We start from the raw sequence: 14,255 nt of genomic DNA, 5'->3' as shown, positions 1-14,255 counted from the left end.
CTTGAATGACTTACTTTATGTTGGGTAAGACGGTTCCAACTCGGCTACTCGATGATCTTTTCTTTGCCTTGCTTGATTCTCTCCCTTTGATGTCTTGATCTATAATAAACACATTTAGTAGTTTAATTTTCTTGCTGGATACTTATGTATAATTTAACGGTTTTCACTCCATTTCACAATTATCCTTGTTCAAATATCAAAACCTTAACCATATTCGATTAATGCTTCAAGGCCGAATGCATTATCGCTATTATTGGTAACCTAGTCTTGAGTATTTTTGATTCTAATATACAACATCATGAATCAACTCAACCTTATAAGCCAATATTACTCCCTTAATCGGTTATCAAGAGTTAACAAAATAGTATCACAAACATATACACCTATATGGCATTACCAATTAAATTTGACCTACGTATTGATTACATAGTTATACATCAATTTCTACATTACCTTAATTCCACCACATAACAAGCATAAATCGGGTTTATGGATATACCATGGCTGATTCAATCTAATCACTTCCAAATCATCAACCATTTCAATGCATATAACATATATAACATGAATAAGTTTCATATAATCTCTTAACACATTAACTTCTTCCATCAACAACCTTTTGTTTCTTTATCCATCAAAACTTAAAGGAAATAATCAATTCCTTCTTTAATAGCCATAGCCGAATGGTCCATCCATCCATCAAAGTTTTTTAAAAGAATTAGCATGGTCTAGTAAGAACCATGATAATTAACCTAAAACAAGCTAAAATTTCACAACTTAACACATATACTAACCTATTAAACATTCAATGGCTGAAAGTTCTTTGCCCCTATTCCTCCTTCAATTCGGCCAAGAAGACAAGAATGAAGCCCTTTTTTCATCACATTTCATTCTTCTTTATTTATTAAATCCATAACCAATATCAATTTCAACAAATATTTGCCCATCATCACCCCCTTGGCCGGCCACTATAAGAAAATGGGCAATTTGACATGCAAGTCCACCTTTGTGTTGACATGCACTAATAAGCCCTTAAATTAACCTATCATTTTTCACCAAGTCTCATGTGATCCCTATTAATAATTCCTCATGCAATTGGCAAAATTAAGGCATGAAACTTCACATATGCATGTACACACATAATAAACATAGAAATAACAATAATTATCTTCATAACTCGGTTTTTGGTCCCGAAACCACTTCCCGACTAGGGTAATTTGGGCTGTTACAACTCTCCCCCACTTAAGAAATTTTCATCCCCGAAAATCTTACCGGTAAATAGGTTTGGGTACGTTCTTTCATCGAGCTCTCGGTTTCCCAAGTAGCTTCCCCGATCCCATGTTTGAGCCATAACACCTTCACTAATGGAACCCTTTTGTTTCGCAACTCCTTCACTTCACGAGCTAGGATACGTATCGGTCTTCTTCATAACTCATATCGGCTTGAATTTCAACCTCTGATGGCTAATATATGCGATGGATCAGATCAATAGCGTCGAAGCATCGAAACATGAAAGACATCGTGAATCTTTCAAGCTCAGGGGCAAATCAATCTATACGCAACTGGCCCCACTCGTTCTGAGATTTCGTACGGCCCAATGAATCTCGGGCTCAACTGCCCTTACGGCCAAACCTAAGTACCTTTTCCAAGGCGAAACTTTAAGGAACACTTTATCCCCACCTGATATTCAATGTCCTTTCGTTCAGATCCGCATACGATTTCTGACGATCTGTGGCTGCCTTCAGACTTTCGCGGATTACCTTTACTTTCTGTTCGGCATCTTTAATCAAATCAACTCCGAAAACTTTACTTTCACCGAGCTCGGTCCAAAACAATGTGTACGCATTTACGACCGTACAAAGCTCGTAAGTGCCATCTAATACTTGATGAAACTATGTTGTAAGCGATTCATCAAGTACATACCGTTCCCATGAACCTAAACCAAGGATGCAGATCTCAGCATATCTCGAGTACTGAATATCGCTCGGATGACATCGGTTGGGAGAAAAGTGCTAAATCAGCTTGGTACCAAAGCTCTTGCAATTCTCCAAATCGGAGTAATCTCGATTCTATTGACACGATAGAATAGGTACTCCATTATCTCACAATCTGAAAACATACAATTCGCTAGTTATCCAATGAAAATCCGACATACAGGATAAGTAGCCGACTTAGTCAGTCTATCGACAACAACCCAAATCGCATCTTTCTTACTCGTCGACAATGGTAACCCAGATACAAATCCATCGTGACTCGATCCCATTTCCATTCAGGTATCATGATTGGCTGAAGTAATCCCGAAGGTACTTGATGTTCCGCTTTCACTTGTTGACATATTAAACACCTTAAAACAAATTCCGAAATGTCTCGTTTCATGCCCGGCCACCAAAATTGACGTTTCAGATCATTGTACATTTTAGTACTACCCGGGTGGATAGACATTCGGCCACTATGAGCCTCATTCAAAATCATCGAAATAAGTTTCGAATTCCTTGGAACACACAAACGACTTCTGAACCTCAAACAATCATCATCATCCATTTGAAACTCCGATTCCTTGTTCGGAACACACTCAGCCCGTTTTGCAACCAATTCATCATCAACTTTCTGGGCTTCACGAATTTGATGAATCAATAATGGTTTGGCTTTTAATTCAGCTACTAACACATTGTCGGGTAGAACAGACAAGTGCACATTCATCACTCGTAAAGCAAACAGCGATTTCCGGCTTAAGGCGTCCGCAACCACATTAGCCTTTCCCGGGTGGTAATCAATGGCAAGCTCGTAATCTTTCAACAACTCAAGCCAACGTCTTTGTCGCAGATTTAGGTCTCTTTGAGTCATCAAATATTTGAGACTTTTGTGATCCGAAAATACATGGCACTTTTCGCCAAACAAATAATGTCGCCATATTTTCAAAGCAAATACGATGGCGGCTAGCTCGAGATCATGGGTGGGATAATTTCTCTCGTGTGGCTTCAATTGTCTCGACGCATAGGCCACAACTCGACCTTCTTGCATCAATACGCAACCCAACCCGAGTAGGGATGCGTCACTATAAATGACAAACTCTTTGCCTGATTCGGGTTGCACTAAAATTGGAGCTTCAGTCAAATGAGTTTTCAGTTGATCGAAGCCTTTCTGACATTTCTCCGTCCATTCGAACTTAGCATCCTTTTGAAGTAGCTTCGTCATTGGTGTGGCTATCATCGAGAAACCTTCGACAAATCATCGGTAATAACCGGCGAGTCGCAAAAAGCTCCGAACCTCAGTAATATTTCTCGGAGGTTTCCAGTTAAGTATGGCTGAGATTTTGTTCGGGTCAACTCGAATACCCGATGCGGATACCACATGACCCAAGAAGCTAACCTCTCTTAACCAGAACTCACACTTACTGAACTTAGCATATAACTTCTTATCCCGCAAAACTTGCAACATTAATCTCAAGTGTTCAGCATGTTCGATCTCATCTCTTGAATAGACCAAGATGTCATCAATGAACACAACTACGAACCGATCCAAATATGGTCTGAAGATCCGATTCATCAAATCCATAAATACTGCAGGGGCATTAGTGAGCCCAAACGGCATCACTAAGAACTCGTAGTGACCGTACCTCGTTCTGAAAGCAGTTTTGGGTATGTCCGAATCTCGAATTCGCAACTGATAATAGCCCGATCTCAAATCTATTTTTGAGAACACTGAGGCTCCCTTCAGTTGGTCGAACAAATCATCGATGCGCGGCAACGGATATTTGTTCTTTATCGTCACTTTATTCAGTTGACGATAGTCAATGCACAACCTCATGGTTCCGTCCTTCTTTTTCACGAACAATACTGGTGCACCCCAAGGTGAGAAACTTGGTCGAGCGAAACCTCTATCCGTCAATTCTTGCAACTAAGCTTTCAACTCTTTTAACTCGGTTAGTGCCATACGATACGGAGCTATCGAAATTGGCGTAGTTCCAGGTACAAGCTCAATACCAAACTCTATCTCCCGAACAGGTGGCAAACCCGGTAACTCTTCAGGAAAAACATCCGGGTATTCACAAACCACCGGCACAGATTCGGGTTCTTTTCTAACTCTTTGTCATCAAGTACATACGCAAGGTATGCTTCGCACCCTTTTCTCACATATTTCTGGGCCAACATTGCTGATATTACAGCTGGCAACCCCCTTAAGTCCGCAGACTCAACTCGGATTATCTCGTTATTTGCGCACCTCAAATCAATAGTCTTGCTTTTGCAATTCACAACCGCATCATGCGCGGTCAACCAATCCAAACCAAGAATAACATCAAATTCGTCAAACGGCAAAAGCATCAAATCGGCCGGAAAACAGGATTCTCGGATTATTAGAGGGCATCTCTTACACACTTTATCAACAAATACGCATTGACCCAAAGGGTTTGACACTCGAATTACGAACTCAGTAGACTCAACAGGTAGAGTCTTACTGGATGCTAAGGTTTCGCATACATATGAATGAGTAGAGCCAGGGTCAATCAATGCAATCACATTAGTATCAAAGAGAGTGAAGGTACCAGTGATGACGTCAGGGGAGGATGCCTCCTCTCGTGCGCGGATGGCATAAGCTCTAGTAGGAGTACGGTTCTCGGCTCGAACAGCCGTATCAGAGGCCCCTCTCTGACTACCACCCCTACCTCCCAAAATTCTCGGTGGTCTACCTCTAGTTGTCACTCCACTAGGTCTTACACCTTGAATCTTATTCTTCTCATCAAGCTCCGTGCAATCTCTAATGAAGTGGTCCTTCGAACCGCATCCGTAACAGGCCCTGTTAGTAGACTTACCCCAACATTCACCTAGGTGTCGTCTTCCGCATTGGGGACATTCAGGTTTCTCTAGACGATTATTGCCCACACTAGCTACCGAAGTAGCTCGGGAGCCCGTCGATGGTTTTGCTCTGATGGAAATTCCCGTAGTCGTCCTCGACTTATTAGTGTCCTCCTTGAACTTCTTTACAGCTGAGAACGGAGCTTTACCCGTCGATCTTTTACGATAGTCTCTAGCTTCAAATTCAGCCTTCTTCTTCTCCTTTCCAAGTTCTTCCGCCTTGCAGGCTCGTTCGACTAGTGTTACGAATTCTTTTATTTCCAAAATACCCATTAGTAGCTTTAAATCTTCATTCAATCCTTCTTCGAATCTTTTGCACATAGCAACCTCATCAGCTACACACTCTCGGGCATACCTACTGAGTCTCACGAATTCATGTTCGTATTCAGATACTGTCATACGGCCTTGCTTGAGTTCCAAGAATTCCTTACGCTTTTGATCAATGAACCGTTGGCTAATATATTTCTTTCGAAATTCCGTCTGAAAGAAGTCCCAAGTTACTCGTTCGTTCGGGACTACGGAAATCAAGGTCCTCCACCAATAGTAGGCTGAGTCTCGCAACAAAGATACAGCACACTTTAGACATTCATCAGGTGTGCATGACAGTTCATCGAACATCCGAACGGTGTTATCAAGCCAGAACTCGGCCCTTTCAGCATCATCAGTAACTATGGCCCTGAAGTCCTCAGCCCCGCGCTTCCTAATCAAGTCTACAGGTGGCTTACTCAGCCTCACAGGATCAGTAACTGATGGCATTACTGGCTCCGGGGGTGGATTATTCAAATTCGGGAATTGTTGGACAGCCGGATTGGTTCGGGCATACTGCGCGACCCACTCATTCATCATGGTAAAGAAGGCTTGTTTAGCCCCCTCACCTTGATTATTCGCAGATGACTGAGGTTCAATAGGCGGTGTCCCTTGTGCAGGAGCAGCCGCTACACTTTCAACGTCATCCGCTAAGATTCTTTCTACACCGGGATCCATTTACTAATCAAAACATAAATTTTAACCGTCAGAAGTCATCACACAGTTAAACATTAACATTCGGCATGTATAGCTAGACTCATACGTGCTATGGTAGTCCTAGAACCGACTAAACCATAGCTCTGATACCAATCAAATGTAACACCCCGAACCCGAGGCCGTCGCCGGAGTCGAACACGAGGTGTTAACAGACTTCAAACCACTTATTAAAATTTTTCCAGACAAGCTGTCAATCTGCGTACTAGTCGCTTTAAAAATCATATCTTGAGTTCTGGAACTCAAAATCCAGTTCCGTGAATTTTCCCTGAAACTAGACTCATATTCCCATCTACTTATTTTTTTCTAGAATTTTTGGTCGGGCCAATTAGTACAGTTTATTAGTCAAAGTCTCCCATGTTACTGGGGTCGACTACACTGACCTTTGCGCATTACGACCTGGATATCTCCCTGTACAGAACTTCCATACTGATGCCGTTTGTTTCTATAGAAACTAGACTCAGAGAGGAATCTATACATATATGGTATGACTCCTAATTATCTCTGGTTAATTTATAATGAATTTCCAAAGTCGGAGCAGGGAATCCAGAAACCGTTCAGGCCCTGTCCCACGAGAACCTGATTATCTCTTAACATACTGTCCATATGATCCTTTCGTTACTTATATATGAAAAGAGACTCATCGAACTTCGATTAAATAATTTATTCATCAATTAATTCCACTCCTACTATTTTTGGTGATTTTTCAATCTCATGTCACTGCTGCTGCCAGCATCTGTTACGAAAGCAACTATGCCCACTTCGTGTTTACTCCTTGATCTAACTAATAATTCATCATGCATATCACAAATTATGATCATGACTAACCATGCCAAAGGCTAATCATTGTCAAACTTCCCCCTACTACACTATTTCCATATCATGAATTTTAACACCAAAATAATCAACCATGACGTATGGCATAAAAAGGTCGAATTATCAAGATTTGCGACCTAACGTTATGAATCCAAACCCAACCGAACATTTATGCCATTTTCGCATGGCTAAAAGATTACATACCAAAGTTCAAACACAACATAATAGCCTATACATGCCGAAATGTTCTCCTAAGCCAACTAAGAAGAAAGTACCAAAACTTGCTATCCGGTGTGATGACTTCGATGACGGCCCGACCACGCAAAAGGAGATGAGTCCAAGAAACCTAGAATAGGTGACAAGGAAACACCGAGTGAGTTTATAACTCAGTAAGTCATAAGCAATACACTACCATCCATTAATAACATTATCACAAGAGGAAACAAAATGGAACGAGGCTAGTTACTCCATCCATACCGAACCATACCATAGTTCCTCCGACCTATCGGTTCAATCTCATACCAAATCATGCATTCACATTCCATATACTCATCAATAGAATATTCGAGGCATTTTCATAAATCATTTTATTTTCGTTACAATCATACAACTAAACGGCCTTTCACCCATTCCACGATAAATCTTATGTACGTGACTTCAAGTATATTTGTCACATAGGTTCAACTTACCAAGCTCAACTCCAAATATAAACATAGCACCTATTAGCCATGAACTCAAGATACTTACCCGATCCGCTATCCGTGATCGACTCAATAGTGTCACACACTTAGTGTCCATAATGATTCAAGAATATTTATTAAGTCCGCACACTCAGTGCTATATAATCAACTCGCACACTTAGTGCTACATAATCATACTCGCACACTTAGTGCTACATAGTCAACTCGCACACTTAGTGCTACATAGTCAAACTCGCACACTTAGTGCTACTTATTCAATTCGCACACTTAGTGCTGCACAATTTAAACCCGCACACTTAGCGCCAATCTCATGGTCATAAATGTTTATACCCGCACATTTAGTGCCGAGATCAACAACTCAATACATCTCACCTCTTTTCTTTTCATTCAACACTTTCATCACCACATACGTACATGCATATATATATATTTATTCATTCCATTCAGCATCATTACATAAACGTTATGACCATTTGAATTAATACCAACTATATGCTTAATGACTTACTTTATGTTGGGTAAGACGGTTCCAACTCGGCTACTCGATGATCTTTTCTTTGCCTTTGCTTGATTCTTTCCCTTTGATGTCTTGATCTATAATAAACACATTTAGTAGTTTAATTTTCTTGCTGGATACTTATGTATAATTTAACGGTTTTCACTCCATTCCACCTTTGTGTTGACATGCACTAATAAGCCCCTTTAAAATTAACCTATCATTTTTCACCAAGTCTCATGTTGATCCCTATTTAATAATTCCTCATGCAATTGGCAAAATTAAGGCATGAAACTTCCACATATGCATGTACACACATAATAAACATAGAATATAACAATTAATTATCTTCATAACTCGGTTTTGTGGTCCCGAAACCACTTCCCGACTAGGGTAAATTTTGGGCTGTTACACCCTGTGTCAATTAAAGCAACAACAAATATTTAATGGATAGAAAAGGTACCCGTAATCACGTCGAGAGACTCTGTCTCTTCACGGGCACGAATAGCGTAAGTCCTTGCATGCGCTCTGCCCTCAAACTTTACTGTAGCATCTCTGGGTGCACCTATGCTAGAAGCTCCGCTTTCAGGGTTCTTTTGCAGTCTACCCCTCAATGGAGCACTACTTGCCTTCATTTCTTGCATTTTGTCTCCTTCTTCTACATTGGGACAGTCTCGAATGAAATGGTTCAGTCACCTGCATTTAAAACACCCCATTTCTTTACCTCGACACTCAACGAAATGGCATCTACCACTTTGTTAACATTCTGGCCTATTTGGTCGAGCACTATCGGCACTCACGATAGAAGTAATCTGAGCTCTAAAAGTTATATTCTACCGGTTCTTGTTTCTATTCAGAAACCCCATGAAGCATTCAATCAGGTAGCAAAATCTCTTGGTTTTTTAGACGAGGATTGATGTGATTTCCCCATTTGTCTCTTCTTTGAATCCCGCGACTCAATAGCCGCTTTTCTCCTTTCTTTTACTAGCTCCTTTACCTTACATGCTCTCTCGACGAGCACTACAAACTCTCTTATCTCTAAAATACCAACAAACACGCGAATATCTTCATTGAGGCCATCCTCGAACCTCTTACACATGTCAGTTATTGGTATTTTGATAGATTATGGAGGAATATGAAAGATTACTATGTATTAAACATCTTTCCAAGTTAGTTTTCATGAGAAACCCTTATAGGGACCATTTTGCAAAAGATGTAAATGTGTGGTAGAAATGAGAAATTAATGGATAATGTGGGCTACCATAAGAAGGAAAAATGTTTGATCAGGCTTGGGTAAGATAGAAATTGCATGTGTTTCATTATACGAGCTTAGGGACTAAATCATAAAAACGTTAAAGGTTAGGGGCAAAACGGTTAATTGGACCGGGGGTGGATATTAAACTTGAAATGTATTATGTGGGGTATTAATGAGTTAATTTTGCGGTTATATACCTCGAGGAACAAGTTTCGGAGGTCGATCGTGGTAAACACAAGGTTTCGAAATAACCGAAACACAATCCCGAAGAGAATACCAGATAAGTTCGGATAACTTAAAGTAAACCCCTAATATGTATAATTGCATGATTTATGAATTCATGATATTTGCATTTATTGATGGGATGAAAATGTATGAAATGCATCCTTGATAATGAATTGTTGATAACCGTCTCGGTTGAGGTTAAAAAGGGGATTCGATGGATAAACCATGTTTTACATGTGGAATGAGATCCTGCATGTGTTGTAGTAAGGATTTAGCCCGGACGGGTAACCTGTGATCTCAAGTATGAAGAGGAATCTAGCCCGGACGGGTGTTCCTTGAATGATCAAGCCTCCTGAAGAATATGTATGCACTATGGATTTAGCTCAGACGGGTAATCCGATTAGGGTTTGAATTTAGCCTGGACTGGTAATTCAGATCCGAGCTCATTAAGGGTGTTTGTCACTGTAAGGGATTTAGCCTGGACTGGTAATTCCGCCATGAATGTGAGGTTCACGGGAGTACATATATGTAAAATGATCATTCGTGAGAATTGACGGATACTAGGTATTCCATCGAGATTTCCTAGAAACTCAACGGGGTTAATATGATGTATGCTAACAAAATGATGAATGACGAACTCATCTATATAAATTACATGATGTTTTGTTAAGTGAATAACTCATTGATTGAGTGCATGTGATAGGAAATCATTTCATAATGGATGATTTCATGAATTAAGTATGGATGTAAGCTAATTACTCGGTAAGTTTACTTTTTGGTTATTTGAGCTTACTAAGCATGAAAATGCTTACCCTCTCTCTTTTCCCTGTTTTACAGAGCTCGAGGACTCATAAAGATTGGAAGACAACTGGAGAGTCAACACACTATCAACTAGTCAAGCTTTGGTATAAAGACACTTATATTTTGTTAATGGCATGTATAGGGCTTTGAGTATTTTGTCATATGAGTCATTTGAATTACCAAATGAAGGCATGTAAAGATGCATTCATCTTTTTGTACAAGACCATGGAAATTGGCATATTTGAAAGTAGGCTATGACCTGCCTTTATATGCATGTTTATGCTCTATTATGATGGGTTGTTTCAAGTGGCAATGAGTTCAAAAACGAGCCAAGTTTTGAATGTGTTACAATAACATAAGAACCCATAAATACTAGATGGGAAATAACCTTTTTGAATGAAACCAGTGATATGAGGTTTCCATACAACTAATTTCATCAAGACCATTTACAAGTGTATAATCATGTTTTACTTCGAATTTGGTATCTTTTAAGAAAAAGAAGTAGAAGGGGGTGATTAAAGGCTTGGTAAATAGCTTATTAAAGTCCACATGGTTAGACACACGGGTTTGTGTCTATGCCGTGTGTGACACACGGCTTATTCGCATGGGCGTGTGGCATGACCGTGTGTCCCCTGTACCTAAAATTCTAAGTTAAATTAACACATGGGTAGGACACACGACCGTGTGTCTTGGCCGTGTTAATTTAACAGAATGCTCAAGTTTTGGACACAGGATAAGCCCACGGGCGTGTGAGTCCACACGGTCCACCTACACGGGCGTGTGTCCTTTTATGTTACGGAAAATTTTTTGAGTAGCCCAAGGTTAATCGAACGTGCCCTTATTTGTCCCGCATTGCTCTCCGATATGTTATAGGTCTCGAAGGTCTATACAAGAGAAGAGATGTTCATGATTGAAAGGTTTTAAATTCAAATGAATTTTGTGATCCAAATTAGTATACTGAAAGTGTAAAGTTCTGGTAATGCCTCGAGCCCTGTCTCGGTGTTGGATTCGGGATATGGGTGTTACAGATACCTTTAAATGTAACACTCCATACCCGTATCCTATGCCAGGGCAGAATATAAGGCGTTACCTAACTTGAACTCATACTTACAACCAATTCTAAGTCTTCATGACTTGGAAAATTTAAATCTTTCTTAAACTTATCAATATATTCTTAACATGGGCTTACAAGGATAAAAGCACACATCGGAAATCATTCGAGACCAACCTAGGACCTTTAGATAACTATAGGAATATGTCACTTGACATAGGGGCACACGCCCGTGTGGGAGGGGCAACACGCTCGTGTGAAAATTCCAACATGGTCGTGCTAATGGCCCGTGTTCTCACACGACCTAAGTAAAACAGGGACACGCCTGTGTCCTTCACCTGTGTGGAATTAATTCTAAATGGACACCTACAGGGGTTTTCACACGACCTGTCACGAGCCCTTGTCCCTGGCTCGTATCCTTCACACGGCCATGACACGCCTGTGTCCTAGCCCGTGTACAAAAACCTAGACATTTTGTTTCTGATGTCAGCATTTCATAAGGGTCACACAGCCAAGGCACATGTCTGTGTACTAGACCGTGCCCTTTACATGGCTAAGACACATGGAGGTGTCTCTACCCGTGTGTTTACTATCATGCATACTGACTTGAAATTTTTATGTGCAGGGGACACACGACTGGACAACACGCCCATGGTGCTGGCCATGTGTCTACCCGTGTGGACAAAATTAGGCTATTTACCAAGCCTCTTTGCCACCATTACTTACACAAAAGCAACCATAACCAGTACAAGACTATTTCATGCAATAAAATCAACCACAATAGACAACATTTCATTTGTGCATTCTACTCATCCATGAACAAAACACCATTTGCGCATATCAAAATGAATATTAGCCATCATTCAAGGCTTAATACAAAATAAGGAATTTATCCCAAGCCAACACATTTGGCCAAATTAATAGCAACACAAAACACAAGTCTAGTTCCCTATACATGCCATATTCAAAAATATAAATCAAACTATACCGAATGCTTTGATTGATAGTGTGATCGATATCTCTAACTTCCGTTGATCCGTAAGCTAGATAGACGGCACTATAAGAAAAGAGAAAGGAGAAAAAGTAAGCATAAAGCTTAGTAAGTTGCATATAAATATTTATACAACTATACTTTGCCATTCATCAATAAGTATCATAATACACAAGTGGGCATAAGCAAACTTACTCATCAATACTCAATACACATCATATAGAATACAATGTGGCTCACATTTTATACATACCAAATAGGTACCTGTATCACCCACAACATGGTTACACTTTCCTCATTAACTAGAAATCAGAATTTCCACCGTTGAACCATTCGGAATGCTATCGTGTATAACATAGCCTCAAACGTGGGGTAAAGTGTCGATGCCATGTCCCAAACTCGGTCTTACACTGGCTTATATCTCAAGTCAAAGCCATGTCCCAGACATGGTCTTACACTGACTATCATATCGTAGCCGACGCATGTCTCAGACATGTCTTACACTGGCTTACGTCTCGAGGCCGATGCATGTCCCAGACATGTCTTACACTAGCACTCATCTCAATGCTGATGACATATCCTAGACATGGTCTTACACTAGCTCTCACAAATGACCCTATCGTTATGGCATGAATATTTGATTTATTTCCCTAGGGTTCCAACGGGAATTTTACTATCTCTACTCTCATCGCATTTTCTCATTTCCACAAGTCAAGCAATTTATGCTATAATAATTTGGATACAATTCAAACACATATATTATCAAAGTAGTTGTATTATTTACATACAACTTACCTCAGACTACAAAATGTGGCGATTATCCAAGTCGATTTGCTTGGCTTTCCCTCGGTCTAGGTTCAGATTCAGTATTTCTTGATCTATAATAGCAAAATACACTTATTTAATCACTAAATAAAATTAGGAAATCAAAAATTCACTTCTTTAGTAAAATAACCATTTTGCCCCTGACATTGACAAAATGACCATTTTACCCTTAGGCTCGAAAATCAATTTTTATCGAATTTATTTATTTCTGAAGACTAGCCGAACCTCTTTGACTCTTATAGAAACTCCAAATTCCCACTATTTCACACATTTATTATCTATTTTACAACTTATGAACATTAGTCATTTTAGGTGTTTTCATGCTAACACCTTTCACAAAAGTTGTTTATAAGACACCCAAGACCCGGTTTCTTCCATAAAAACTTAGAAAACATCACAAATCCTTTCATGGAAAAACCCTAGACTTTCAATCATTTTGCAAAATAGTACCCTCATTTGAAAGCTCATGCTTCAAGGATTTCAAAAGTATAAAAAATATTTAAGAAAAGCCATTAGGATCACTTACTTGTGAAGGCTTAAAGTTATTGAAATTTCAAGCTCTTAGACCCCATTCTTTGTTGAAAAGTTTGGTGGAGGAAGAAGATGAAAAGGGATAATATCATCTTTCTTTTATCTATTTCTATTTTAGTCAAAATAAGCCACCTAACCCACCAAGTTTTAAAATTTTGTCTCCTCTTTGACTCTATGGCCGGCTATGCTCCTTTAAAAGGGTCTAATTGCCCTTTAAAATACCCCAATTTTGATTCTCTAATAAAATAACACCTTTAGCTATCAAATTAGGACTTGTACACTTTATGCGATTTAGTCTTTTTTCGCAATTGGGCTCACAAACGTTAAAATTAGCTCACCAAATTTTTCATGGACTAATATAAACATGCTATGACTTTATATTAATAATAAAATAATTTCTCTGACTTCGGATTTTGTGGTCCCGATACCACTATTTTGACTAGCCCCACAATCGGTCTATTACAAATACGACAAAGCAACTTGAAAAACATTAATAGTATTAATGTTGAGTAATAGGTATATGCTAGTGCTAATAAATTGCATCCACATCTTAACGATGGGAAACATTATAGCTTGCTTAAAAGATAGGTGTATTTATTGTACCCTTCTCATTTCCATTCCCTCGCCTCTCAGTTAAAAATAATAAAATTGTGTTCGTATCAATATTTTCGAGTTTATTCAAATCCATTG

This window comes from Gossypium hirsutum, chromosome A06, assembly GCF_007990345.1.
Source record: "Gossypium hirsutum isolate 1008001.06 chromosome A06, Gossypium_hirsutum_v2.1, whole genome shotgun sequence".
In the NCBI taxonomy this organism is placed as follows: Eukaryota; Viridiplantae; Streptophyta; class Magnoliopsida; order Malvales; family Malvaceae; genus Gossypium; species Gossypium hirsutum.
The sequence above is the reverse complement of the archived record's forward strand: the minus strand, read 5'-3'. Positions refer to the sequence as shown.